The sequence below is a fragment of the Monodon monoceros genome, unplaced genomic scaffold, assembly GCF_005190385.1.
Source record: "Monodon monoceros isolate NGI ecotype Baffin Bay Population unplaced genomic scaffold, NGI_Narwhal_1 Super_Scaffold_16, whole genome shotgun sequence".
In the NCBI taxonomy this organism is placed as follows: domain Eukaryota; kingdom Metazoa; phylum Chordata; class Mammalia; order Artiodactyla; family Monodontidae; genus Monodon; species Monodon monoceros.
In genome coordinates this window covers 10,098,342-10,126,306 of record NW_021703772.1, presented here as the reverse complement: position 1 = coordinate 10,126,306, position 27,965 = coordinate 10,098,342, and the positions used below count along the sequence as shown (strand labels likewise).

Here is a 27,965-nt window from a genome sequence, read left to right as displayed (position 1 = left end):
ATTAAAATCTACTGCAAATTCATGTCTTCCACAGACTGACATGCTTTTCAAAAAAGAACATGCAATCTGGTGACAGGGGGATGGAGAGATTTTACTCAATTAGAGTTTTAATTAAATCATTATTTTCTCACAGTGTTTTACCAGAAACAAATTATTTTCAATCCTGAAAAGATATTCTTTGTTCGTGCTATATCAAGAAAATTTAGTCACAAGATCGGTAATAGCGAGCCCAGGATTTTGTAAGGTAAATGCCACCATTTCAAATCCCAAAGTCAATTCACAGCAGCGATTTAAGAGAAGCAAAAGGCCTGGCAAGAGTATTTATTTCCTCCAAGAATCCTCTGCAAGCAAACTGTCCATTCAGCAATTCTGCAGGCTACTGTTTCACCATGTGACAGGCCCACTTATTCATAAACAAATCATTAACATTCTTGACATAAATCCATAGTGGACCATTAATCCCAGCTATGATAATGTTTTAGAACATTTGCTCTGCCCATCATGAAAGGGAGTGTTGTTTCCCAGAACCCATCCCTGACAAATAAGAGACAAATTATGCCCCATGAGAAAACTTTGAGAATGGACGGCTTACACACCAATTACTGTCTCATTATCAGGCTGATGCCGAAATAGATCCTGTGTGCTTTGGGTGAAATGTAGATTTTTCTTACTCAGACCAAAAATACAAGTATATACAAAACTATTTGCCGAAGTTAATTCCACTGCTCTGATTCTTCTGCAAGCCACACTCTGGGGATGTTCCTCATAAAAACAAATTAAAAATTATTGCCTAAAGAAATAAATATTGCTAATAAGTGATTTTGGTTGCTTGCATAACTACCAAAAAATACCAAGATCCTAACAACTGTAATAAGAGATGATTAATATGGCCTTTTAGCATCTCAATGTTCATTATATTCTGCCCAAGAGTCATCAGGAAAGGGATATAAGTAATAGAGAAACAATAATCATGGCCAAAAAACCTTATTTCAGTTAAATAGATCCTGTGTCCTGACAAGTCTCTTAAATTCAGTTTATAGATTCTCCCAGCAGAACTTCAACAATAAACCTCTTCACAATCAAAAGGCATTGGTTATGCACTCATACATAAGAAGTACTCTGCTGTATGTTTTTTTTTTATGTTCCAAGGTAAATGGATCCAATTCTAGCTCTTCAACCCTGACATTATAAGTTAAATAAATATGCTTACAGCTCGACAAAAGCAATCAAATCAAATTTTTTATTTTCTATATCAGTACCCTTAGTATGACCTACAAACCATCTCCTGGGCTTAACTCCAGGCTTCTGCTCTGTCAACCATCACTTCTCACATTTGCACTGGCAGGGACAAGACGACGAGCCTGTTTATTTCTCCATAAGATATCTGGTTTCCAGCAACTGTTCAGTATTTCTCAAACTTCATGTGCATAGGCATCACTGGGGATTTCGTTATGACGCAGATGCTGGGTCAACATGTGTGGGGTGGCACCTGACAATAGTCTGCTTCTCTAGCAAGCTCCCAGGTGACACTGATACTGCATCCTTGGCCCATCCTTTGAGAAGCAAGGTAGGAGATGACCACGTTTTGATAATGGCTTGGGAGATCAACAGCTTGGTTCTCCTTGGGCATGAAATAGAAACTCTTCTATTTAATTTTGCTTTTCCCATTACTAATGTAGTTATTAACTTTAATAAATAAAAAATTTTAAACCATGTTTTATATGATTCAACCTAAGATTTAAAGGGCACAAATCTAGAGAAATACTTGTATGGCATTGTTATAGGGTCACCCTACTGATGACCTGGATTTGAATTTTTTTTTTTTTTTTTTTTGCGGTACATGGGCCTCTCACTGTTGTGGCCTCTCCCGTTGCGGAGCACAGGCTCCAGATGCGCAGGCTCAGCGGCCATGGCTCACGGGCCCAGTCTCCCTGTGGCATGTGGGATCTTCCTGGACCGGGGCACGAACCCGTGTTCCCTGCATCGGCAGGTGGACTCTCAACCACTGCGCCACCAGGGAAGCCCTGGATTTGAATTTTATTCTACTCTTCCATTAAACAAAACCATGGGGCCATAAACGTGGCACTAAACTTCTCCTGGCCTCAGTATCCTGAGGTGGAAAATGTGAATGGAAAACACTCACCTCGCGGTGTTAGCATAGGATGAAATAAAAACATATGAATACTGTTTTAGCATAGGAGATGCTCAACAGTGAGTTTCTTTTTTTGCTGTCTTTGATTATTATCAAACCTTACCAAACATATCAAACACTTTAACCCTGGCTCCAGTAGATGAACTCAATCTGCAGTAAAAGATGCAGTTGGATTTGGACCTGGATCTGCTATTTATGAGCTATTCATCCTTAAGCAAATCACTTCACCCAGTGGTTCTCAGATGTGGATTGTCAGACCCACACCAAGCCGGCTGTATAATAATCACTTGATAAAAATTCAGAGTCCTCTGCCTGCCAGCTAGGCAGAGCTGTTTTCATACAAGTCTGAGATAAAGCCTTGGAGTCTGCATTATTAAATACTTCTATAGTGATTCTGATCTACAGCAAGGACTAGAAAACACTGTCTTCATATTTAGACCCACGGATACCTTGATTATGATGCCTTACCCCCTATCGCCGGGTTTTTAAAACAGGGCTTACTTAGTAAACAAACAGCAAGCTGCTACAGCGTTTAAGACTGAGTTGTCATTACTACCCTCATCTATAGGCTCAGAGGATTAACTCACAGTAACTCCCCTTGGCTCTGAGTATCGCGTGCCTAAACGCACCCCTCACTTCACAGCTCTGGCCATACCTGGATCAAAAGCAGCTGCAAGCTTCAGTTCCCGGTGTTCTTCTTTTTTAATCACCACCACAATCTGGCTCCTGATGGAGATGGCTTCGTTGTGTCTTTCTGCCTGTGAGTTCAGTGAGTGAGGCCTGCCAGGTGACCTCCGGACTCTGGCTTTCTCTACCATGACTTTGCAAAGTAGAAAGACAAGCACCCCATCACTACCCAATCAGTCGCATCTCTAGAGCAAGGGCTTCGTAAATCCCCATGAAAAGCCTTTTCAGTCCGAAGGGAAGGATTTTCTCTCAGCTCACTGCTATGTCTCAGCTCTTTTACCACTTCCCTTCTGGACATACATTGGTCCTGGTAACAATTATCACAAAAAGAAACATATATTTCTCCACTTCTAGTTTTACAGGATTAAGATCCCATTTCCAATTACAAATCTTAGATAGAATGAGGCTTTTACATAAATAAAATATATAAAACATATTTATGCAGAATGCAGCTAGGTTTTTATGCAGAGACCCAGAAGAGTTTTTTTTTTTTTCTTTTTTTTTTCCCAAAATCATAGAATGCATTCCCTTCACTGTTCCCTTCATTTCTCTTCCTCCCCCTTCTCCCTCCCTTTCTTCCTTCCTCTCAACAGTAATTGCGGGGCTTCTCTGGTGGCGCAGTGGTTGAGAGTCCGCCTGCCGATGCAGGGGACACGGGTTCGTGCCCCGGTCCGGGAAGATCCCACATGCCGCGGAGCGGCTGGGCCCGTGAGCCATGGCCGCTGAGCCTGCGCGTCCGGAGCCTGTGCTCCACGACGGGAGAGGCCGCAACAGTGAAAGGCCCGCGTACCGCAAAAAAAAAAAACAAAAAATCCCAGTAATTGCAATTCTATAAACTCACTGAAACCATCCCTAACCAAACAGAATATTATTTCTTAGACCTATCTACGTTATAGGTGAGTGTCTCCTATAATCCATCTGGTATAATGAGATAGAGAAAGAGAGAAAAATAGAGAAATACGGATAGATGATAGATAGATAGATAGATAAATAAATACATGATAGAAGAGAGATAGAGAGAGAGAAAGAGAGACAGAGACTGGGACTGTGTATCAGTGTTCTGGTTTCCAATCTTGGAGTCATGAAGGAATTAGAGAAGCAGGTCTGGTATAAGATGATAAGGGCAACCGATGCTTGGCTTTCTTGAGAGACAACAGGGAATGCTATGGCAAACAAAAGAGTGCATGCCCACTCAAAAGGCAGAGCCCCCCACTGAACTCTAAACAAAAATGAAGCAAGAATAGAAGTAAACACTGCCAGAGAGTCACATTTTTCAAGAGAAGCCAAGAGGCCAGATATTTATATAAAATCTCCTGATCTTTTGGTGTTTGATACAATTTAAAACTTCTACAAGCACTGTGTTGGCCAAAGGAAATACATCAGCAAGGCCAAGGTGGCTCACTGGCCAACCACTTGCACACCTTCGCCTAGAAGAGTCTCTTGTGGCAGGGATGCTGGCTGGTCACCAGAATCTGTTTCCCCTCCTTCCTGGGTACTTGGTTGAACCATGTCTCTTCACATTCCTTGGAATTAGGAATGAACTGATGGTTGAGTTCTAGCCAACAGAATATGAGCAGAAAGGACACGTGCCTTCTTATGAGTGAAAAAGACTACAACAAAGAAGCAGCTGTGCCTCCTCATGCTGTCTTTCCACTTCCACAAACAACAACAAGCCCTAAGGGCAGTGAAACCAAAGGAAATAAATGACCTTTTAAAAAATGGTTAAAATATGGAAAGACATTGGGAAGATGGGCATTCTAGATGAAAAGGAAGAGTTTGTCTAAAAAAACTTAGAGTGGGAAAGAGAGAAGGCTTCAAGGCTCTTTTTCCAATACGTCTTGCTGCATAGGTAAAAATAAAATTCAAAGAATGTAGCTTTTTGTCTTATAATTTTGTTTATTTGCATGCAGATTATTTGTTGGGAAAGTGAAAAAGAAGGCTGAATGCCATATGCCAATATGGCGCCAGAAGCCAGCAGTGAACCATGGCTGCTCCGGAAATAAGATCCATCCCTACAGACAGGCTTTATATGTGCCAGGCAGTCCCCTACAGGCAAGGCATCTAAAAGCTTGGTGAAATCAGTTAAAGAGGGTTAATAACTTTTTCCATTTACTTCCAGCCAATAAGATTTCATTAAGTATATTTTAATTAAAATTTAATCATGCTTTTCGTGCCTACAGACAGCCTCTGCTGAAAATTTCATTAACTAGTATTTTCTAAAACTCCTTTCCAAATCTGCCTAATAATGAAGAAATATTTATTGTGGTGATGTTGTATTCTCTCCTCAAAAGTGGGGGAAGAAGTTGAGGTGGGGGGCAGTGACATGATTATGTAAAAGAGATTATACCACAAAAATGTGTGAACAAATATGGGAGGCTGGTTTGGGGGAAAAAAATTGATCCATACATCAGAGGCTTAAGCAAAGGAGCATTTGCTAGATTCAAAATTAGAGTAACACTTTGTCTATGTAAGCACTGAGAAATGAGGTTTCTGCATAATCTAATGTCTGTATTCTTTCCGTCCTTCACTCGTTTATTCATTCAGTACATTCATGGACAAGAACTGCTCTGGAAACAGTAATCTAAATGGCAAGCTGAGGTTTCCAAGTGCCAAAACTTCAGATGACTGTGATGAACAAAACATCTTTATTTGCATACTTGTCATTTTCTTAAAGTGTGTAAGTAAAATATAGTTGTTTGTTGATCACGTTTACTTCTGGTATGGGCATAAATTATACTAGTCAGCTTAAGCAGAGAAATGCTCTCATGGGTCATTGAGAAAGGTATGCTTCTCTGTTCCGAAGCCACATGGCACCACATTACAGTTTCCATTTATTTGTCAGGCTCTCTATCACCTCCACAGAGGACGAAGCATGGGCTTTGTGGTATGAGGCCCATGGGGCTTTCTCAAATGCTTCTGGCCAGACCCTGGTAGTGCTCGGGATGGATGAGGTGATCAGAAAAGTAACTTTTTAAGAAAGACAGCGTCACAATGCAGCTTTACACATACCTTCCAACAGCGTCATAATGAAATGTTTGACGCTACTACCACATTTTGGTTAATCAGAATTTTAAGAAAATTATACATTCTAATAAATGAATACCTTCGTCAACTTGAGGTTGAATACAATTCTGAAAATAACTTAAGATTCCTCTAATGTATATGAAACTTAGTGGGTTTCAAGGTCACTCTTTGGAAATCAATTTTAATTTCATAGTTTCTCAAATATAGAAGGTGTCCTACTAGCCTAGTGTGTAACAATCCCAGACCCTCTAAGTCTGTGTTTTAAAGCCAGGCCTTTATCGTGGCCTCTTTTTCTTAGAATTTGCCTTTTACAGGGGAAAAAAAATAGAAAACAAAGAGAAAATACCTGGTTAAGGGTTCTACCTATTTAGTTTCTTTTTTCCTATACTAATGTGCTTCCTAAGTTAAGTTTAAAATAGATTTGTCCTCAATGCCCTTGAATCAGGTGTCCAAAAGTTTCTTCTGGAGAAATTTATAATTCCCTTTCAAAGGACAACTTTTTGAAGTTCACCTGGAGATTAAGCAGTAAGCCATCACAGAGAGATGTTTTATAGCTGTCACATGTTATGTGACTTCTTTATTTTTTCCTCCTCTGTCAAAAGAAGCACAGCCCAGGTTCCCATGTGGCAAAGAGGAAACTCCTATGAGAATGTCACTAAGAATTGGAGGCAAGCCCTAAGCAGCTCTCTGCGTTCTACCTGTAGCTGGAAAGGGGGCCAAATTTGGAGAAGTGTGCTTTCCAACGTGCCATTTTAAATCTATTTCCATGCAAAGATAACCTTGTAAAAATGCTAATAGGAATAGGCCCCAAAGACATTCCAGAAGGTTTCTCTTCCAAGGGCTGGACCTCACAGTTATTGCTGCCATTGAAGGTTTATTAAGCAGAGTAGGGGCATGTGCCTTCGGCCAAAAACTACATGGGGCCTTTTATAGGCTTTTGCCATTTACTTTTCACATAAACCCTGCTAGACAGGTAATATAATTTCCTTTTACATATGAGAAAACTGAGACTTAGTTACTTACCCAAAGCACAGCAAGGCAAGTGAGACAGAATCAGAAGCAGGGCACCTAAGCCCCAGATCACAGTCATCCTCCTTGCCTGTGCATCCCAACTGACCCACCAGGAAATACACATCTCCCCTCCCCTCTGCCCCATGACCCTGAGCTCCTTTTCCAAACTCACTCTCAAGTCTAATCCCCTCTGTAACCAACAACAGAAATTAATGACACCAGGGGAAGAGATTAAGTACCTATTCTGGGTTCTTGAAATAAAGAAGTTAACCAAGGAGACCAGAGGGAGAGAAAAAAAAAATATGAGTTCAGCAGGTGAGACCTGGACTCCATCCAATCCAGGCTCTGTGACTTTCCAACTTTAGGTAAGTAAATGAACCCCTCTAAGCCTCCACTCTTCATGGATAAATGCCCAGCTTCCAGGGTATCTGTGAGAGTTGAGTGAGATGAATAAGCCAAGCCAGGGGGCAGCCTCCTCTCCATCCTCAACACCAGACCCAAACACAGCCCTCGTTCAACTCATCAGGCTCCCCAGCCATTTCAAGGGTCATGTCTCTCAAGGGATACATCTGTCCACAGCATCCATCCGCCTCCAGGGTTGGCTCTTTTCAGTTAGGAAAGTTAAATTCAGAGGATCTCAGTCAAACACAAAGGCAAAACTTAGAGACCAGAAAGGTAGAGAAAGTGTTGACTCAGGGAAGGGCAATTTCCCATCTTAAGCTCTAGGGCCCCTCGAAAGAATAGCAAATCACTCACAATTTTCCTCCGACCACCTTCTCAGTCAATAACATGTTCACTGACATAGTCCATTTTATGGGCAGCCCCTGACCCCAAATTCTACAAGTCATATGGCAGAGGTAGACACACTTCTCAGAGGTGGACATTATGTCTTCTTTCCATTCTTGGTCCTCAGCACAACAAATTCTTGACACGACTAAGTACAGAGCATGTATGATTTTTATCAGTGAAAAAAAAACCCCATAAATCATGTAATGTGCCATCACTTAATCTAGCCAAAGACCCTTGATCAAAAAATCAAGTCAGTAGGGCTTCCCTGGTGGCGCAGTGTTTGAGAGCCCGCCTGCCGATGCAGGGGACACAGGTTTGTGCCCTGGTCCGGGAAGATCCCACGTGCCGCGGAGCAGCTGGGCCCGTGAGCCATGGCTGCTGAGCCTGCGCGTCCAGAGCCTGTGCTCCGCAACGGGAGAGGCCACAGCAGTGAGAGACCCGCGTACCGCAAAAAAAAAAAAAAAATCAAGTCAGTAAATTTACTGTCAAACACCACAACAACTGTATACAACCTTAAGCCATGTAGGACTTAATAAAGAGTGCACCAGAAGGACTTCCCTGGTAGTGCAGTGGTTAAGAATCCACCTGCCACTGCAGGGATTGAACATGGTTTCGATCCCCGGTCCGGGAAGATTCCCACATGCCACAGAGGAACTAAGCCCGCGTGTCACAACTACTGAAGCCCGCGCGCCTAGAGCCCAGGCTCCGCAACAAGAGTAGCCCCCACTTGCTGCAACTAGAGAAAGCCCACGTGCAGCAACGAAGACCCAACACAGCCAAAAATAAATTTATAAATAATAAATAAAATTTTTAAAAAAAGAGTGTACCAGAAATGCAAATTTTAAATATCAAATTTTGAACTGGAAAAGTGCCATTTTATTCTATCCAACCATCTTAAAGGTAAGAAAACTGAAACGTAGAGGTGAGGTGGACTTGCCTGTAAACATAAAATGAAAAAATAATATCTGATGTGATTAAGACTACGTTCCGGGGTCCCTTCTAAGTGTTTTGTAAGTAGTATGCCTTGTCATTCATATAACCCAATGCGGTTGGTATTTTTTTCCAGCTTTATTGAGATATAATTAACAGCCCCATTTCACAGATGCAGAACAGAGGTTGAAAGAGACTAAATAATCTGCCCAACGGCATATCTCTAGCAGTTGGTAGAGCCAAGTCAAACCCACCTCATCTGACTCAGAGTCCACTTTCACGACCGTTGCTCTCAACTGAGAACCCACAGCATGGATTCTCCCACCAGGGAATGAGCCGGGTGTTCTCACAGCCCCACCAACCCTGCCGTGTTGAGTCCGGGGAGCCGTCAAGATGGGTCAGTCAAAACGTAATCACTTCTTAAGAAATCAGTTAAAAAAAGAAAAGAAAAGAAATAAGTATATCTGAAGGCTATGGAAACCTTGGTCAATTAAAAAAACAAGTATTTATTTAGATTCTTAAAAAACTAGAATTCTAGAACCAAATATGGGGAAGGATTAGGGCATTATTAGAGAACGATTGAGAAAGGATGGAGGACTTTTTATTAGTTTTACTATCGCTAAAGATATCCACATGCTTGGTATAAAAAAGAAAATTGAATTAACACAGAAGGGCAGATACTGAAACATGAAAGACCCCTCCTCCTCCTCTGAACGTTAATGTCAGATCCCAGAGCCGATCACTATCAGCAGGGTGGTTACTGCTGTTTTACTTGTTGTGTTTCTTTTGCAGCTCTTTCCAGAAATGTTCAGGGCAGTTAAAGGATAAGAAGATTTTTCTTTTCTGTTTCCTTTTGTTTTATAAATGTGGTAATACCATATTACTATTTTATAGCTTACTTTTTTCTCTTACTATATATTGAATATATTCCCCTAACAGCAACACACAGCACATCTAATCACTGTCTCTGTCATTCTCTCCCACTCTCCTCTCCCTCCCTCCCTCCCTCCTTCCTTCCCCCTCCCTCTCTCCCTCCCTCCCTTTCACTCCCTCTCCCCTCCCCCGCTTTCATTTCTCTAAGTTCTATAGTGTTCCATTAAATCGTGGCTACATACTTTCACTAATCACATAAGGATATTGAGGTTGTTTCTTGCCGTTTGGGTACACTGTTGTTACTATTACAGACAATGTAGGAAAGTACAGGTGTTGAGGGCAACTGTGAAATCAGTTTATAGGAGGGGAACTGCTGTTGTCAAAAGAACATGCCTTGGTTTTCTGGACACATCACCTAAAGCCTCCACAAAAAAAAAAAAAAAAAAAAAAAATCACAGCAGCAATTTACAGTTGTACAAAGAGCAATGAGGTCTGAAAGTGAAGAGTATCCCTTCCTCCTACTGACACCTGGGGGGAAAGACTGTGGTGGGGAAGACTGACTACTGCTACATTGTCCACTTCTTTAATGGAATGAGCTGACCATCTTCTCCCATGTTTACTGGAAATTGTACTTTCTTTCTGTGACCCTATTCGTTTAAGTCTTTTGACTATTTTTCTACTGGATTGCTTGTCTTTTCCTTATGAAGTGTGAAAGTGATTTGAACTGAACAAAACAGACTGGTGGTCAAACATTTTGCACTAGATTTTCCCCAATGACTTATTTAACTTGAGGTGGTGTTTAGGGTAATTCTGCCTTACAGTCTGAAATGCTTATTTAATCAGTATACTAGATTACAGAACACCTCTTTATTCCCACAAAACCACTTGGCCATGAGCAGAGCATGGACCATGCAGGGGCACCTAGGCCCTCTTGGCATGTAACCGAGCATTCAGTCATGCCACCGTCAGGTGTTCTCATGACAAGGCCATGTGTATGGACAGGTGCAGGCTTGAATTCCAGAACAAATTGTGTAGAGCTGACTTCTAACCAGGGATGCATCTTATCCGAAGTCCAAACATGTGCATAGACATGACAGGAGAAATTTTATTGTAAAGTCAGAAAAGCTTGAATTAAAAAGTTGAACCTGCGGTCTCCAAGTAACATACTGGTGGTCTCCAACCTGGTTAAAATGTAATCCATAACACAGCCGACCATTTGTACTGCCTCGTTACTACGGTTTCTAAGCAGTGAAAATATATCCTGAGTCACCTCTGCTGATGTGGTTTGGAAATCACTGAGCACCAGGAAGAGGCCAGCAGAACATCTCTTTTCCTGTAGCACAGGATGTGCCCCTTCAGTTACCAGGCTTTTCTCAGTTTTGACAGCCAGGCACGTGGCTTTGAGAACAAGAGCTCCCAAAAGGTTTGGCCTTGTGACCCGGCTCATAGGATCTTAGGCAGCAGAAGAACAAAATACGAAGATAACTTGTAAAAATGGCTAACAGCAAATACACTGCCTGTCATGCGGTGCCACTCCCTGGGGCCATGCACGTAAGCGCCTGTGTGGGGGCAGCAGACACGCATATTCACCTGATGGTTTCTCCTCCAAGTTGAAATCGTGATACTGCCAGTCCGCTTCTCAACTCCAGCCACCAGCATCCCTGTCCCTTGTGGGTTTCTACGGCTTTAGCTCCAAAACGATGGGATGAGAAAGCAACACAGGGACTCAAGGGAGGAGAGTATCCCACCACCAAGATGGCCAGCATCTGAATAACCACACGACCCAGATAAAAGATCAGGAAGCTGACGGAGATGTTTTCGATTAAAGATGAAGGGCTTCGATTTTGATCTTTCAAAAAATGTGTGGGTAATCCTCAAGTTGTCCAGTTCTTAAACATTAATGACTCTTGCTGCTGTGACACCTTAAACAGTTTTTTTTTTTTTACAAAGTATTCATTAAATAGTATTCCACTATGGAGGAAAAATAAACCAGAAACAAGACCCAGAGTAAAAACCAAAAACCTAGCATGCCACAATTCAAAGGAGGAAACTGATACACAAAAAAATAGAAGAAATTGACCCAAAGCCACAAATGATATGATCACTGTCATCGTCCCTTTGATTTGCAAGGTCCTCTCCTGAAAAACATACCTCAAATTTCTTACTAAAAATAAAGAAGAAAGTTTTGGGTTATTTTTTTTTAATAAACAGATAGCCTTTCTTTACTTAGAATTGGTATTGAGGTACAATTTACATACAATGAAATGTACAGATCTCAAGGACAAAGAGACTGAACTTTTAAATAGGCAAACGGATAACAGCACTATATGACCACAGCCCAGAGGTCCATATCCCAGTCTCCTGGGACAGGCTGGCCACAAGTGGCATTCACGTTCCATTGGCCCCTCTGCTGGAGCAGCCTTCTGGGGACAGAGCCCATTTCTATCCAGGATCTACAGGGTGACCCATCAGAGCTCTGTGATGACCTCAGAAAACTCTATTCCAGGTAGTAACGCACAGCGTGGAACAGTCCATCACAATGAACACCTGCGCTAGGTAAGCTCGAAGCTTATTTTAATGCTGATGAGACTTACAGGTCTCTGAAAATATGAAGCTCAGCCGTTTAGGATTTGCTTTGTTTGTTTTGCTCTAATTAATGACAGTGCCTTTCTGGAGAGGAAACCAGCACCAAGAAGAAATACAGTCGGAACTGATCTCTTCAAAGCCTCTCCTTTGGCTGTGGCCCTGAAGGGAACGAGATTCGTTCATCTCCCTCGGAGTCAGAGAAGCGGGGGCGAAGGCAACAGGTGTTTCCACCTGTAGACAGGGAGGCTACGAGAGAAAAGATGAGACCCAGCGCAAGCGCCAGGCTAGTGGAAGAAGGTCAAGGCGTGGCTGGAGGCTTGTGGAGAGGAGCCAGGATGACCATGACTGGTCTCATCAATGAGGTCTCCAAAAGCACTGAGATACCCAACATGAAGCCGTCCATAGTTACTTCCCAAGCCCCTCGCAGTCAAATCTCATTAATTTAGACTTAACTCATTCCAATTTTGCAATAATTCCCTGTCACCACAGGACAATCTCCTTATCCCAGCATTCTAAGGCACTTCTAAACCTGGTCCAGCTCTATCTCACAGCTTCATCTTCTACTTCCTCTCATGAACCCTCCAGTCACCCCCAACCCGTCCATTTTGTAAACATGCCAGGCAGTCCTTCACTCCTCCAAGGTTTGGCAATAGTGTTTCCTCTCCCTAGAACATCCCTCAAGATTCAGCCTAAATGTCATTCACTCGGAGAATACTCCCCAAGCCCCACTGCAGACAGTTGGCTGTCTCTTCTGCTGTGCACCCCAAAACCTGTGTACATGCCTCTCTAACAGCCCTTTATTTTCAATACCTGATTATTCTCTCCTCCACTAAAGTACTAATTCCCTCTCCATGGCCAAAAAGGGGCCTGAGACAGTGCCTGCAATATAGCAGATGGTTGAAAAACATATGATTAAAGATGAATTAAGTCTTCATGACATACACTTGTACAGATTCTCTCCTGAAATGCTTTTCCTTCAATGACCTTCTCCACAATTTTGGTTTTTTTGGGGGGGAGTCATAACAATGAAAGAAATATAAAAAAGAAAAATCACTGACAATCTTCTCCTGTTTCATTTCCTTTCGTTCCCATTCATCCCAGGTCCACACAAGGTCAAGTTGTATGAATTATAATCACAGGGTAAGTCTTGCTGCACATACCTTAGAAAATCAATAACAGAAACAAGACAAAGCCTGGGCAGTGACAGAACTGGACAGAGCAGAGGCCAAGGTCAGGGTCAGTAATTACCTAGAGGGCAGAGTGGTTACCTCAAAGTGGGATAGTGCAGACAGGTCTTGGAGGACAGATCCAGGATTTGGGATAGAGTAGATGGGCCCCGTCCAGAACCAGACTCCATGTCTGGAGCCCTGAGATTCAGGGGAGAAGACAGTAGTGGATGGACAGCCAAGGTCCAGAGCACAGGCCAGACTCAGAAGTGGGGGAGAAGGAGGTACAGTAACAAATAGAAAGATGGGTAGTGGGGATGCAGGCAAAAAGCCCAAATTTTGCCTAATTTATTGATCTGCTGAACAGAAAGCTCTCTGTACAGATCTTCCCAGAGTTTGATTAACTTATCTGATCCACATCCCCTTCTTTGTAGCCTTCTTGGGTCTTTTTTCCTCAACTAAATTCTCATTTTCAAATGTCAGGATATATTAAGCTGAAACCTTCCCTTGAAGTCATTCTCTCAAGTCGCCGCATAAACACACAATATTCACCTTGGTCCAAGCTTCAAACAGCACCAGGAAAAATGCATTAATTCAAGAACTGGACAGGACCCTAGGGATCGACCAATTCAGACCTTTCTTTTTGTAGGTAAGGAAATGGAGGATGAGAGAATTGCCTAAGGTCATGTGGTTAATAAGCACTTGGGACACAACTAATAATAATAATTAGCACAGAATATCACTATATTCAGGTGATTGACTCTAAACCACCCACGCGGCATCCTGCAACCTCTTTTCCAGAGAGAGCTGAGGCCCAGCAATGTTGGGTGGATTGTACAGACCTAGCCAGTGGCAAGGAGCCAAGTGAAAGAGCCCCAGACAGAAGGGCATCTTTGCTTCACAAACCTTGTCCTGAATGCTAACAAAAGGACTGTACAAGGAATGAGAGAAAAGAGTCACAGAGAAATCAGAGGTTGGTCCCAAGCCCACAGGGCTTGGAAAGCAGGAGTCCAGTGGCCCACACTCTCCAGGGAACCAATAGGCAGTGAGGTTGGGAAACCCTGGTGAGATTGGGCATCTGGAACTCCAGTACCCAGGAGGTGGCAGGAGTCAGAGCCCAGCCGAGGGAACAATGATTCCATAGGTACCGTCAGCTCCACTAGATGACTTGGGTCTTTTCTAGGACCAAGGGTCTATGAGCCCTCTGTCTTTAAACTCAGTGCTTTCACTTATCAAACAGCACACCACTTCCCCATTACTGCAAATTAATGAGGTGTGGTTATAGGATTTTTATTCCCCATTGTGTCAAATTAAAACTAAATAAATAAAACAGTAACTGGAAAACTCAAATGGGGAAGCCATTTAGTGTAAAACTGTCAATGTTGACACCAGTGCTTTCCTTTCTACGGTTTTATTGTGCCACTCTGACTTGGTTTTTTTAACTAAAAATTTAAAAGAAAAACAACTTCTTTTTCCCGGAATTTCACCAGATTGCTTCAACCCAAAAATACTTTCAAAAATATTCCCAAACTCTCCATCCCACTAAATTGGCAGCTCAGCTTAGCCTTGTTCCCTTGTGTTGCTACTTAACTGCATTATGTATATACATCTGGTATCCTCGTCCAGGCTTAACTGCTCTTAGAGAACGGATATTTTAGCTGACACATTTTGTATAGGTTGGGTGGCCAACTTGTCCTCATTGGTCTGGGACTTTCCCGATTGGAGCACTGAAAGTTCTGCAACCTGGGAACACCCCAAGTCCCAGGCAAACTCTATCTCTGAGCCTTTGAAAGTCCTGCGTACTTTAGAGTCATGTATCTGCCTCATCACCGCCATTTTGTTCTTCCCTCTCAGTCATCTGGGTTCTGCTCCCATCCTTCCCCTCTCCATGCTCCAGTGTAACCTGTTCGGTCCAAGGTCCAATGACCTAACCAAAGGCCTCCAATGAGGCTTCAGCCTTCTGAACCCGCAGCCTTGTTCAGCCCCACCATCCACCTGCTCTTTCTTAAGACTCTATCCCCGTTCCATTTCCACACGTACCCCCAACTGCTCCTTCTTCAACTGCTTCCTCTTTCCACCCATCTCTAGATCTCAGACCTTCCCAGGGTTCTGCCTGCAGCTGTCATCTTCTCTCCTGAGGCAAACATTGCCTGGACATCCTCCACTCTTCCAAATGCAACCATGCCCGCAAGCCAAGATGCCCAAGTTCCACCACCACCACTTCCCTGTCTCCCAAGGACAAGACCTGTATCCTCGCAGTCTAAGGACTGCACTGGAGGACACCATACTCCCAACACATTCAAAATGGAGCGAGAATCTTGCCTCTCTTCCCACTCTTCTAAATAGCAACCCCACCCACGCTAAGAAGGCAGCCTCCGCTCTCTCTTCTCTCTCTCCCACATTCCCACGTCTGAGCACCTGACAAAGGCTCTCAGGTGCCTCTCTCCACTCCTCTCCATCCCCACCCTGCCCTGCCTGCTCAAGGCTCTCATTACCTCCTGCCCAGGCCATTAAAAGGCCTCCTAAGTGCATCCCTCCCATTCTGAAGCTCTCGGTGCTGTCAGAGTTCCCCAAACACAGATTTAGTTATGACATTTCCAATGGTTTTTCCAATGCCCCTAAGGACAAAGTTCAAACTTTTTATGATGGTATCTGAAATTTTCCGCAACTTGGCTTCCACTTACCTATTCAGCCTGATCTTGGAACACTCCATTTCACACACCTAGAACTCCATGTGCCAGTGTAAACATCTCATGTGTTCACAGGTCTCAGGTGAACCCCTAACCTTCCCATCGTGTTACATCCATTATTTTTATTTTTCTGTATTTATTCTCAATGTTAATCCCTATATAGACTTTATTGCAGTTAAAGGCACAGAATAAATAAATTTTTTCATTCCTTTTTCAATTGACATCATTAGTATCCTTATATTACTGTATAGCTTCCATAATTAATTTGATGGCTATACAGACCCATAATTCATTGAATCTTTTCCCTGTTTTGGGACCTTTAGGTGGCTTCCAACAGTTTGCTATTATAAGCATTACTGCAATGAATATTTTTTTACACATGGCTTTCATTGCCTTTTTAATAATTGCCTCAAGATAAATTCCCAGGAGTGGGATTGCTGGGTCAAAGGGTGTGGAAATTTTATGATTCTTTATAACTGTTGCCAAATTGCTTTTTCAAAGAGGCCATGCAAACTCCACGGCCACTATACCAATGATCTCATAATTTCCCTAGCTTTGGTCTTCAAAACCAAAAACAAACAAACAAAAACTTTGAGGCATGTAAAATACCACCTCACTGTTATTTTAATTTGCATTTCTTTTATTATTAATAAGCTTAAAATTTTGCAAATTTGTTTACTAAGCACATTCTAATGCGCTAATTCTAATTCATATCCCTTGTCCATTTATCTGCATGCTGTTTCTTATACACCAGTTAAAATATTTGCTATAAAATATAACCCTTTGACTGTCATACGTGATGCAAATATTTTCCCAGTTGGTTTACTGTTGACTTGCAGCTACATGGTTGTTCATTTCATAGAAGTCAACAGGTTTTCTAGAAAAGGAACTGCTAATTCCTTTCTTCATGGTGTCCTAAAGGTCAGGATGGAAGTGATCCTAAGACCCCAGGGCAGTAACAGCACTGAATCTGGAGTTAGCATGACAAAGACGAAGGCTCTGGGCTGCAGTATTGTCTGCCAAGGGCCACAGGCAGGTTTCTGGGCCTCAGTTTCCTCATCTGTGAAGTGGGGAGTAACCCTTTTAAAGCCCCTCCACTGCACCTGGTGTCCACTAATTGTAACACCCGACAACAGTATCACCTCCACAGTGTCATCTCCCGGTCATCACTCCATACATTAAGCATTTATATCAAACTCTGGAATGAATTTTGGTATTTAGCATATCATATAAGTTTCATATTATTTTTTCAGAAATTGCTACTTATTTACTCAAATATTGTTTTCCTTCCTCTTGTTTTTGATTCACACATTATTCACCGCTTTTATAACGGACCATAACGGTTTGTGGGCTTTTCTTTTCTTTTTTGTTTTTCTTTTAATATTTATTTATTTGGTTGTGCCTTGTCTTAGTGGCAGCAGGCAGGCTCCTCAGTTGCAGCACACGGGCTCCTTAGTTGTGTCATGCAAACTCTTAGTTGCGGCAGGCGTGTCGCATCTATTTCCCTGACCAGGGATCGAACCCGGCCCCCCTGCATTGGGAGTGCGGGGTCTTATCCACTGCGCCACCAGGGAAGTCCCTGTGGGCTTTTCAATATGAGCAAAATGAAACAGTGATCCCTGAGGCAAAATGGGGGCTACTGTTTAAGCAGAATGTCTATATAACATGTCTTTGGTTTGGTTTGGTTTGGTTTGGCTTGATTTAATTAAACTGTCCTGTTGCCAACATCTTCTAATTAGCAATGGGGTATAACTTGCCTCAACAACTGACTCAGAATGAAAAAACCTATATTCACATGCCAGCTCTGAGATAGTTTTGGAGCAGGTCATTTCGCCTGAACCTTTGCTCTTTTCGTTAGTAAAGTGAGGCTAATAATACCTAACCTTTTAAACCCCTGAGAATACTGTGAGGGTCAAATGCGATGATGTCTGGAAACATAAGGCAGGGGCGTTCTTCCCACTATTATGATTATGATTGTCTCCATAAGGTTTGGTTACCGTATTTTTTCACCTTCTGATACATCTTCATGGCCCCTCTCACAACACGGAAGTTAAGAGCTTGGACTCCTGACTTGGGTCATTAACCAACTGTTGGATTTGGGGAAATCTGCATCACTTCCCTGAGCGCAGTCTTCTCATTAGTAAGGTGGAGACTGTAGGGGATGGGGTTGGCTAATGTATGTGCGAGTACTTAGCAGCTTGTACACACGCAGCAGCACTGGCCACATTACAGTCACGTGTTGGTTATTCTTGTTGACCCTGAAGAGCCACTGTCCATCCTCTGTGGATTGCATTCTTCACTTGCCCCCAGGCTTCTGAGAGGTGCCAGGCAAAGGGAAGGACAGGGAAGCAGCTGGACAAAGATACAGTGTTTATTCTCTCACTCTTCTTCCGGGGCTGGGGTTTTCACAGTGGCCACTCGCCTCGATCCAGGGCCATACCTCCTATTCAGCAGCCCCTCTCCCGAGGCCAAGGCTCCACTGGGCCCTTTTCAGGCCTAGAGGCCATACGAGCACCCCATGGATGCTGGCCTCTGGGGCTTCATTATCTATCTCCTCTGCATCCCATTTAGCCTGTGCACCCTTGTGTAGACAGTCTATTCCTAAAGTCACTGCAACTCATCTGTCCAGTACTTCGTCTTTTGTTCAGCTGTGACACTGATACGAATCTTAGTGCTTGTTTTAATTGTTGAGCAAGTCTGTCTTAGACCTTCAAGTGCTGTAGGTCTGACAAAGTCAGTGTCCACAGCCCAGCAAGAAGTGTGTCTCAGTCAAAAAGCAAGCACTTCTCATGCTTCCCAACTTTCTAGAGCTAGTTTAATGGTTCCTTTAAGGGTATAGAATTTCATGTCAGAGAAAGTAATCACTTTTGTTCTGAATATCACAGAAAGCGAAAGATGCGTTGTTATGGAACCTACAAGGCACACGAACATTCTAACCTGGAGGCTAAGCTGATGTGTTGCTGTCATATTTCCCGACAAGACTGAACAGGGATGACACCGCCCCCATCCGCGTGACTCTGAGCTCCAGCGATGTTTCCCATTAGCACATCTGAGGTCTGTACCCTTCCAGCTTGGACGTGTTCACTCCATCAGAGCTTTGGCCAAAGAGTACTGCCAGAACCTCCACCAACACCCACATATACAAGGAAATCAGAGCTGGGAGGACTCTCAATACTGAAAACTCCCTGGTCTCCTCTAATATTTCTTTCTCATGAAACTTGCCAGGAATGAAATTAAATCCAAAATAAACTCACACATTTCAGAAATTGGGACCATTTCATGGGGGGAAACACATTTTCAGGTAATACAACAACAGACAGCAAGGAACCAAACTGTTAGAGCAACTGCCTTTAAGGATCGTTTTGTCGCAGTATTACTGCCATAGTGCTGACGTGGACAAAAATGAGGTGTTTAGTTGCTGTTTTTCTTAATTTGCAGTGGCATCATTTTTTTTAGCTACAGAAGAGCAATCTCTAGAATAGAAATTTTCTTTCAAAGAAATCTGTGCTAAGTCGGAGAAACTGATCTTTGGGCAAACTTTACAAAGCAAAGATAAATAAATACAAATACAGACAGACAGGGAAATTATCATTTTGCAATATCAATTTTATAAAATCACACTTAACCACAGAGGGGCTTGATTTTTCAAATGTCAGCACTGCGCCTCAAAATTATTCAAATAACTTTCATGAACAAACTGTGTTACCTAATATGGCAGCCGCTAGCCGAGCCACATATGACTATTTAAATTTATTAGAGTTCAATACGATTTAAAAACTCTGTCACAAAATTGACACATTTCAAGTGCTCAATAGTCACACGTGGACAAAAGCCACCGTACTGGCTAGCACAGATTATTAAATATTTTCATCACCCCAGGAAGTTCTACTGGAGAGCGTTAAGTCAAACTACTTCATTCTACGCACTCTGCAGTTACATTTTCATTGATGGCAGATCAGCAGCAGCAGTTACAATTTACTGAGGTTGCAGACCCTGTGGGTGGCAGCAACTATCCATCCCCCTCTGCCTCAGCCTTCCTCTTCAGAGGCTGGAAATGCTTAACAGGCTTCGTAGGCTTGGGATACAATGCCAGCCAATAAGATATAAACAAAAGTCTACTGGGGACTCCAGGGAAACCTTGTATTTTCCTCATAAAGGTATTGCTCCTTCTTCATCTTTGAACATAAATGTGATGACTGGAATTGCAGAAGCCATCTTGCAACCAAGAGGTAAATGCACTAAGATGAAGGGCAAAACACCCAATTCAATAGCATAGGAAGACAGAAAGAACCTGCAACTATGATGGCACAGTTAAGGAACTAATCAAATCAACACCAGCAGTCACTCATCTCTTGTTACGTGAGCAACTGTATCCTATTTAAGCCACTGTTAGAAGCATTTCTATTAGAAGCAGTCATGGTCTTGTTACAATCATCAATCTACAATGGTGAGGTTCCGTAAACCTGAGTTTCCTGAGCTCTAACATCATTCACGTCATTGGAATCATTAAGTCCAAAACAATCCAACTGACTGCTAATAACAATTTGTATTTATATTTACTTTCATGCTAAGGCTCACACAGATTTAAGCAGATAACATAATCACCAAAAAATGATTAATTAAATTCTACACCTACTATTTAATATGTGCATTTATATATTGCAAATATGGAAAAATATTTTTAGAGTATGATGAGAAATTGAAGATCAAATAGCAATACACTGAAGAGTTTTAACAAATATCTTTGAGTGCAAGGATATGGATAAGTTTTCTGTTTTAAAAATATTCTTTAATGAGCACATACTCCCTTTCTGTGTATATATGTGCAATTTATAAACACCCAGGAAACATATGTGGATAGAGATTTTCACTCTCATATTTAAACAAAAAGGGATCTGTTAAAACCATGCTGGTAGTGTTTTCCTGAGACAATTTTAGAGATTAACGGAAAGACCCCTTTATAAACAGAAATACCATGTGTTGGTGCCTTAAATCTCGTCATCATAAATATCTTTGGCTTAAGCAAAACAGGAGTTTTGAAGCCTGTGAAAAACAGAACTTTCCTTTAGGAGAGAACGTATCCCTGGTTGGTTGTTTACATTACATGGTACAGGAAATACACCTTATCTCAAAGAAACACTAGAATGTTGCTCTGGGGGCAGTGGCTTGGGAGTCTCATCAAAGTGGAATAACGGAGAAATGACAACTCCCTTTGTCAACCTAGTCCCAGTGTCATCTGGGACAGCCTAGGGCCATCACGAGCTTCTGTGGGTAGTAAAACTGAGACTCACAGTGGGAGCTGAGTAATGATTGGTGAGTGAGTGAATGAATGAATGACCAGAAATAAAACCCACCCTTTGCCCTGGAACACAAAGTTTCTCCAATACCCCCTACCCTCAGAAGGCTGTCAGCAAGCTAACCTTGAAGGCACTGTGGTCTCCTAGACTTCACACTGCATTTTCTGCAGCTTTGCATCATGTTTCTTTTCACCCCAGCTTGAAAGTTGATGGGATAGCCTACTGTTGTCCTAAACACAAGGAATGTTTAAAAGCGACGTTATGGCCAAATTACGGTGATAAATAAATCATTGTATAATTCTCCTCATATCAAAATGTTCCACCATGCAGACAACTCAAATACAGGATGTCCACAGATATTCAGGTGGGCATCTCTTATCTTCCATCTTACTTGTCCCATATGTGCCTTCCTTCCTGGCGGAGCTACACCTGGGAAAGGGTGCCAGTCTAAAAGAGAGTAATAATTTCTAATACATGGTAAAGGAGTTTTAGATCTGCAGGTAAATTAAAGGTGCTTGGAATTGTAATTTGGTGCTAAAAGCAGGTACTATATTGCACTCCACCATCAGAAAGAAAGGAGAGAGAAGAGGCGAGGGAGCGAGGGAAGAAAGAAAAGAAAGACGGAAATCATAAACCTTGGTCGGTGAAGCAGGGACCACTAGGGTTTTAAAGTGCTGAAATTCTGCCCCAGACACAGGCCAGCGAGCCAGCTTCTGCGCGTGCTGTTCACAGGCCTACAGATCAAGAGGAACTACACAGGAGGAGCTGTGTTTGAGAGGGTCAAAAAAGGCTCCTTCAGAGCCTCATCTGAACCTGGACCTGATGAGATGACAAGAACCAGGACTTCACGTTGAGGCTTTGGTGGAATGAGACTTTGGGGAACCTTGGAAACGGGACGAATCCCCAGAAATGAAACTGTTGCATCATGAGCATGTTCATTCCCCTTGTCTGAGCCGTGTGGATGGAAGGCTCTCGGTGCTGCAGCCAGGAGTCAGTGCTGGGCCTCTGAGGTGGGAGAGCCAGCTTCAGGACACTGGTCCACAAGAGACCTCCCAGCTCCACACAATATCAAACGGCGAAAATCTCCCAGAGATCTCCATCTCAACACCAGCACCCAGCTTCACTCAATTACAAGCAAGCCACAGTGCTGGACATCCTACGCCAAACAACTAGGAAGACAGGAACACAACCCCACCCATTAGCAGAGAGGCCGCCTAAAATCATAACAAGTCCACAGACACCCCAAAACACACCACCAGACGTGGACCTGCCCACCAGAAAGACAAGATCTAGCCTCATGCACCAGAACACAGGCACTAGTCCCCTCCACCAGGAAGCCTACACAACCCACTGAACCAACCTTAGCCACTGGGGACAGACACCAAAAACAACGGGAACTACGAACCTGCAGCCTGCAAAAAGGAGACCCCAAATACAGTAAGATAAGCAAAATGAGAAGACAGAAAAACACACCACAGATGAAGGAGCAAGATAAAAACCCACCAGACCTAACAAATGAAGAGGAAAAGGCAGTCTACCTGAAAAAGAATTCAGAATAACGATAGTAAAGATGATCCAAAATCTTGGAAATAGAATAGACAAAATGCAAGAAACATTTAACAAGGACCTAGAAGAACTAAAGATGAAACAAACAATGATGAACAACACAATAAATGAAATGAAAAATACTCTAGATGGGATCAATAGCAGAATAACTGAGGCACAAAAACGGATAAGTGACCTGGAAGATAAAATAGTGGAAATAACTGCCGCAGAGCAGAATAAAGAAAAAAGAATTAAAAGAACTGACGACAGTCTCAGAGACCTCTGGGACAACATTAAACGCACCAACATTAGACTTATAGGGGTTCCAGATGAAGAAGAGAAAAAGAAAGAGACTGAGAAAATATTTGAAGAGATTATAGTTGAAAATTTCCCTAATATGGGAAAGGAAATACTTAATCAAGTCCAGGAAGCACAGAGAGTCCCATACAGGATGACTCCAAGGAGAAATACGCCAAGACACATATTAATCAAACTGTCAAAAATTAAATACAAAGAAAGCATATTAAAAGCAACAAGGGAAAAACAACAAATAACACACAAGGGACTCCCCATAAGGTTAACAGCTGATTTTTCAGCAGAAACTCTGCAAGCCAGAAGGGACTGGCAGGACATATTTAAAGTGATGAAGGAGAAAAACCTGCAACCAAGGTCACTCTACCCAGCAAGGATCTCATTCAGATTTGATGGAGAAATTAAAACCTTCACAGACAAGCAAAAGCTGAGAGAGTTCAGCACCACCAAACCACCTTTACAAAAACTGCTAAAGGAACTTCTCTAGGCAAGAAACACAAGAGAAGGAAAAGACCTACAATAACGAACCCAAAACAATTAAGAAAATGGGAATAGGAACATACATATCGATAGTTACCTTAAATGTAAATGGACTAAATGCTCCCACCAAAAGAAACAGATTGGATGAATGGATACAAAAACAAGACCCATATATTTGCTGTCTACAAGAGACCCACTTCAGACCTAGAGACACATACAGACTGAAAGTGAGGGGATGGAAAAAGATATTTCATGCAAATGGAAACCAAAAGAAAGCTGGAGTAGCAATTCTCATATCAGACAAAAGAGACTTTAAAATAAACACTATTAGAAGAGACAAAGAAGGACACTACATAATGATCAAGGGATCGATCCAAGAAGAAGATATAACAATTGTAAATATTTATGCACCCAACATAGGAGCACCTCAATACATAAGGCAAATACTAACAGCCATAAAAGGGGAAATCGACAGTAACACATTCATAGTAGGGGACTTTAACACCCCACGTTCACCAATGGACAGATCATCCAAAATGAAAATAAATAAGGAAACACAAGCTTTAAATGATACATTAAACAAGATGGACTTAATTGATATTTATAGGACATTCCATCCAAAAACAACAGAATACACATTTTTCTCTAGTGCTCATGGAACATTCTCCAGGATAGATCATATCTTGGGTCACAAATCAAGCCTTGGTAAATTTAAGAAAATTGAAATTGTATCAAATATCTTTTTCAACCACAACGCTATGAGACTAGATATCAATTACAGGAAAAGATCTGTAAAAAATACAAACACATGGAGATTAAACAATACACTACTTAATAACGAAGTGATCACTGAAGAAATCAAAGAGGAAATTAAAAAATATCTAGAAACAAGTGACAATGGAGACACGATGACCCAAAACCTATGGAATGCAGCAAAAGCAGTTCTAAGAGGGAAGTTTATAGCAATACAATCCTACCTTAAGAAACAGGAAACATCTCGAATAAACAACCTAACCTTTCACCTAAAGCAATTAAAGAAAGAAGAACAAAAAAAACCCAAAGTTAGCAGAAGGAAAGAAATCATAAAAATCAGATCAGAAATAAATGAAAAGGAAATGAAGGAAACCATAGCAAATATCAATAAAACTAAAAGCTGGTTCTTTGAGAAGATAAACAAAATTGATAAACCATTAGCCAGACTCATCAAGAAAAAAAGGGAGAAGACTCAAATCAATAGAGTTAGAAATGAAAAAGGAGAAGTAACAACTGACACTGCAGAAATACAAAAAATCATGAGAGATTACTACAAGCAACTCTATGCCAATAAAATGGACAACATGGAAGAAATGGACAAATTCTTAGAAATGCACAACCTGCCAAGACTGAATCAGGAAGAAATAGAAAATATGAACAGACTAATCACAAGCACTGAAATTGAAACTGTGATTAAAAATCTTCCAACAAACAAAGCCCAGGACCAGACGGCTTCACAGGCGAATTCTATCACACATTTAGAGAAGAGCTAACACCTATCCTTCTCAAACTCTTCCAAAATATAGCAGAGGGAGGAACACTCCCAAACTCATTCTACGAGGCCACCATCACCCTGATACCAAAACCAGACAAGGATGTCACAAAGAAAGAAAACTACAGGCCAATATCACTGATGAACATAGATGCAAAAATCCTCAACAAAATACTAGCAAACAGAATCCAACAGCACATTAAATGGATCATACACCATGATCAAGTGGGGTTTATTACAGGAATGCAAGGATTCTTCAATATATGCAAATCAATCAACGTGATACACCATATTAACAAACTGAAGAAGAAAAACCATATGATCATCTCAATAGATGCAGAGAAAGCTTTCGACAAAATTCAACACCCATTTATGATAAAAACCCTGCAGAAAGTAGGCATAGTGGGGACTTTCCTCAACATAATAAAGGCCATATATGACAAACCCACATCCAACATCGTCCTCAATGGTGAAAAACTGAAAGCATTTCCACTAAGATCAGGAACAAGACAAGGTTGCCCACTCTCACCACTCTTATTCAACATAGTTTTGGAAGTTTTAGCCACAGCAATCAGAGAAGAAAGGGAAATAAAAGGAATCCAAATCGGAAAAGAAGAAGTAAAGCTGTCACTGTTTGCAGATGACATGATACTATACATAGAGAATCCTAAAGATGCTATCAGAAAACTACCAGAGCTAATCAATGAATTTGGTAAAGTAGCAGGATACAAAATTAATGCACAGAAATCTCTGGCATTCCTATACACTAATGATGAAAAATCTGAAAGTGAAATCAAGAAACACTCCCATTTACCATTGCAACAAAAAGAATAAAATATCTAGGAATAAACCTACCTAAGGAGACAAAAGGCCTGTATGCAGAAAATTATAAGACACTGATGAAAGAAATTAAAGATGATACAAATAGATGGAGAGATATACCATGCTCTTGGATTGGAAGAATCAACATCGTGAAAATGACTCTACTACCCAAAGCAATCTACAGATTCAATGCAATCACTATCAAACTACCACTGGCATTTTTCACAGAACTAGAACAAAAACTTTCACAATTTGTATGGAAACACAAAAGACCCTGAATAGCGAAAGCAATCTTGAGAATGAAAAACGGACCTGGAGGAATCAGGCTCCCTGACTTCAGACTATACTACAAAGCTACAGTAATCAAGACAGTATGGCACTGGCACAAAAACAGAAAGATAGATCAATGGAACAGGATAGAAAGCCCAGAGATAAACCCACGCACGTATGGACACCTTATCTTTGATAAAGGAGGCGGGAATGTACAGTGGAGAAAGGACAGCCTCTTCAATAAGTGGTGCTGGGAAAAATGGACAGGTACATGTAAAAGTATGAAATTAGATCACTCCCTAACACCATACACAAAAATAAGCTCAAAATGGATTAAAGACCTTAATGTAAGGCCAGAAACTATCAAATTCTTAGAGGAAAACATAGGCAGAGCACTCTATGACATAAATCACAGCAAGACCCTTTTTGACCCACCTCCTAGAGAAATGGAAATTAAAACAAAAATAAACAAATGGGACCTAATGAAACTTCAAAGCTTTTGCACAGCAAAGGAAACCATAAACAAGACCAAAAGACAACCCTCAGAATGGGAGAAAATATTTGCAAATGAAGCAACTGACAAAGGATTAATCTCCAAAATTTATAAGCAGCTCACGTAGCTCAATAACAAAAAAACAAAGAACCCAATCCAAAAATGGGCAGAAGACCTAAATAGACATTTCTCCAAAGAAGATATACAGACTGCCAACAAACACATGAAAGAATGCTCAACATCACTAATCATTAGAAAATGCAAATCAAAACTACAATGAGATATCATCTCACACCAGTCAGAATGGGCATCATCAAAAAATCTAGAAACAATAAATGCTGGAGAGGGTGTGGAGAAAAGGGAACCCTCTTGCACTGCTGGTGGGAATGTAAATTGATACAGCCACTGTGGAGAACAGTATGGAGGTTCCTTAAAAAACTACAAATAGAACTACCATATGACCCAGCAATCCCACTACTGGGCATATACCCTGAGAAAACCATAATTGAAAAACAGTCCTGTACCAAAATGTTCATTGCAGCTCTATTTACAATAGCCCGGAGATGGAAACAACCTAAGTGTCCATCATCGGATGAATGGATAAAGAATATGTGGCACATATATACAATGGAATATTACTCAGCCATAAAAAGAAACGAAATTGAGCTATTTGTAATGAGGTGGATAGACCTAGAGTCTGTCGCACAGAGTGAAGTAAGTCAGAAATAGAGAGACAAATACCGTATGCTAACACATATATATGGAATTAAAAAAAAAAATAATGTCATGAAAAACCTAGGGGTAAGACAGGAATAAAGACACAGACCTACTAGAGAATGGATTTGAGGATATGGGGAGGGGGAGGCGTGGGCTGTGACAAAGCGAGAGAGAGGCATGGACATGTGTACACTACCAAACGTGGGGTGGATGGCTGGTGGGAGGCAGCCACATAGCACAGGGGAAACAGCTCGGTGCTTTGTGATCGCCTGGAGGGGTGGGATGGGGAGGGTGGGAGGGAGGGAGACGGGGGAGGGAGGAGATGTGGGAACATATGTATGTGTGTGGCTGATTCATTTTGTTGTAGAGCAGAGGCTAGCACACCATTGTGGGGCAATTATACTCCAATAAAGATGTTTAAAAAAATAAAGTGCTGAAATTCTGCAGTAAGTCCTGTGTTTTGCAGTACGAACACTTCTTGGGCCTCACCACACACTCCAATTAAACACCACTCAGATCCAAAGCTTGTTTATCTCTTTTACAATTGGAAGTTTTTCTGTGAATAACTTCTATAAGCCTCTTTGGTATAAAGCCCC

The 27,965-nt window shown here is 41.7% G+C and overlaps 1 protein-coding gene across 2 annotated transcripts in view; it reads right to left on the bottom strand.

Moving 5' to 3' along the window:
• PID1 (phosphotyrosine interaction domain containing 1) overlaps positions 1 to 27,965 on the bottom strand; it is a 255,971-nt gene that overhangs the window by 188,800 nt on the left and 39,206 nt on the right. Inside the window, exon 1 of one of the 2 annotated variants that reach the window (XM_029224465.1) lies at positions 2,808 to 2,841. The exons of the other annotated variant lie outside the window; for it this stretch is intronic. The gene's annotated coding sequence lies outside the window, so the exon portion shown is untranslated. Of the gene's footprint in view, positions 1 to 2,807; positions 2,842 to 27,965 lie in introns of those variants that run through there. 2 annotated transcript variants of the gene reach the window in all.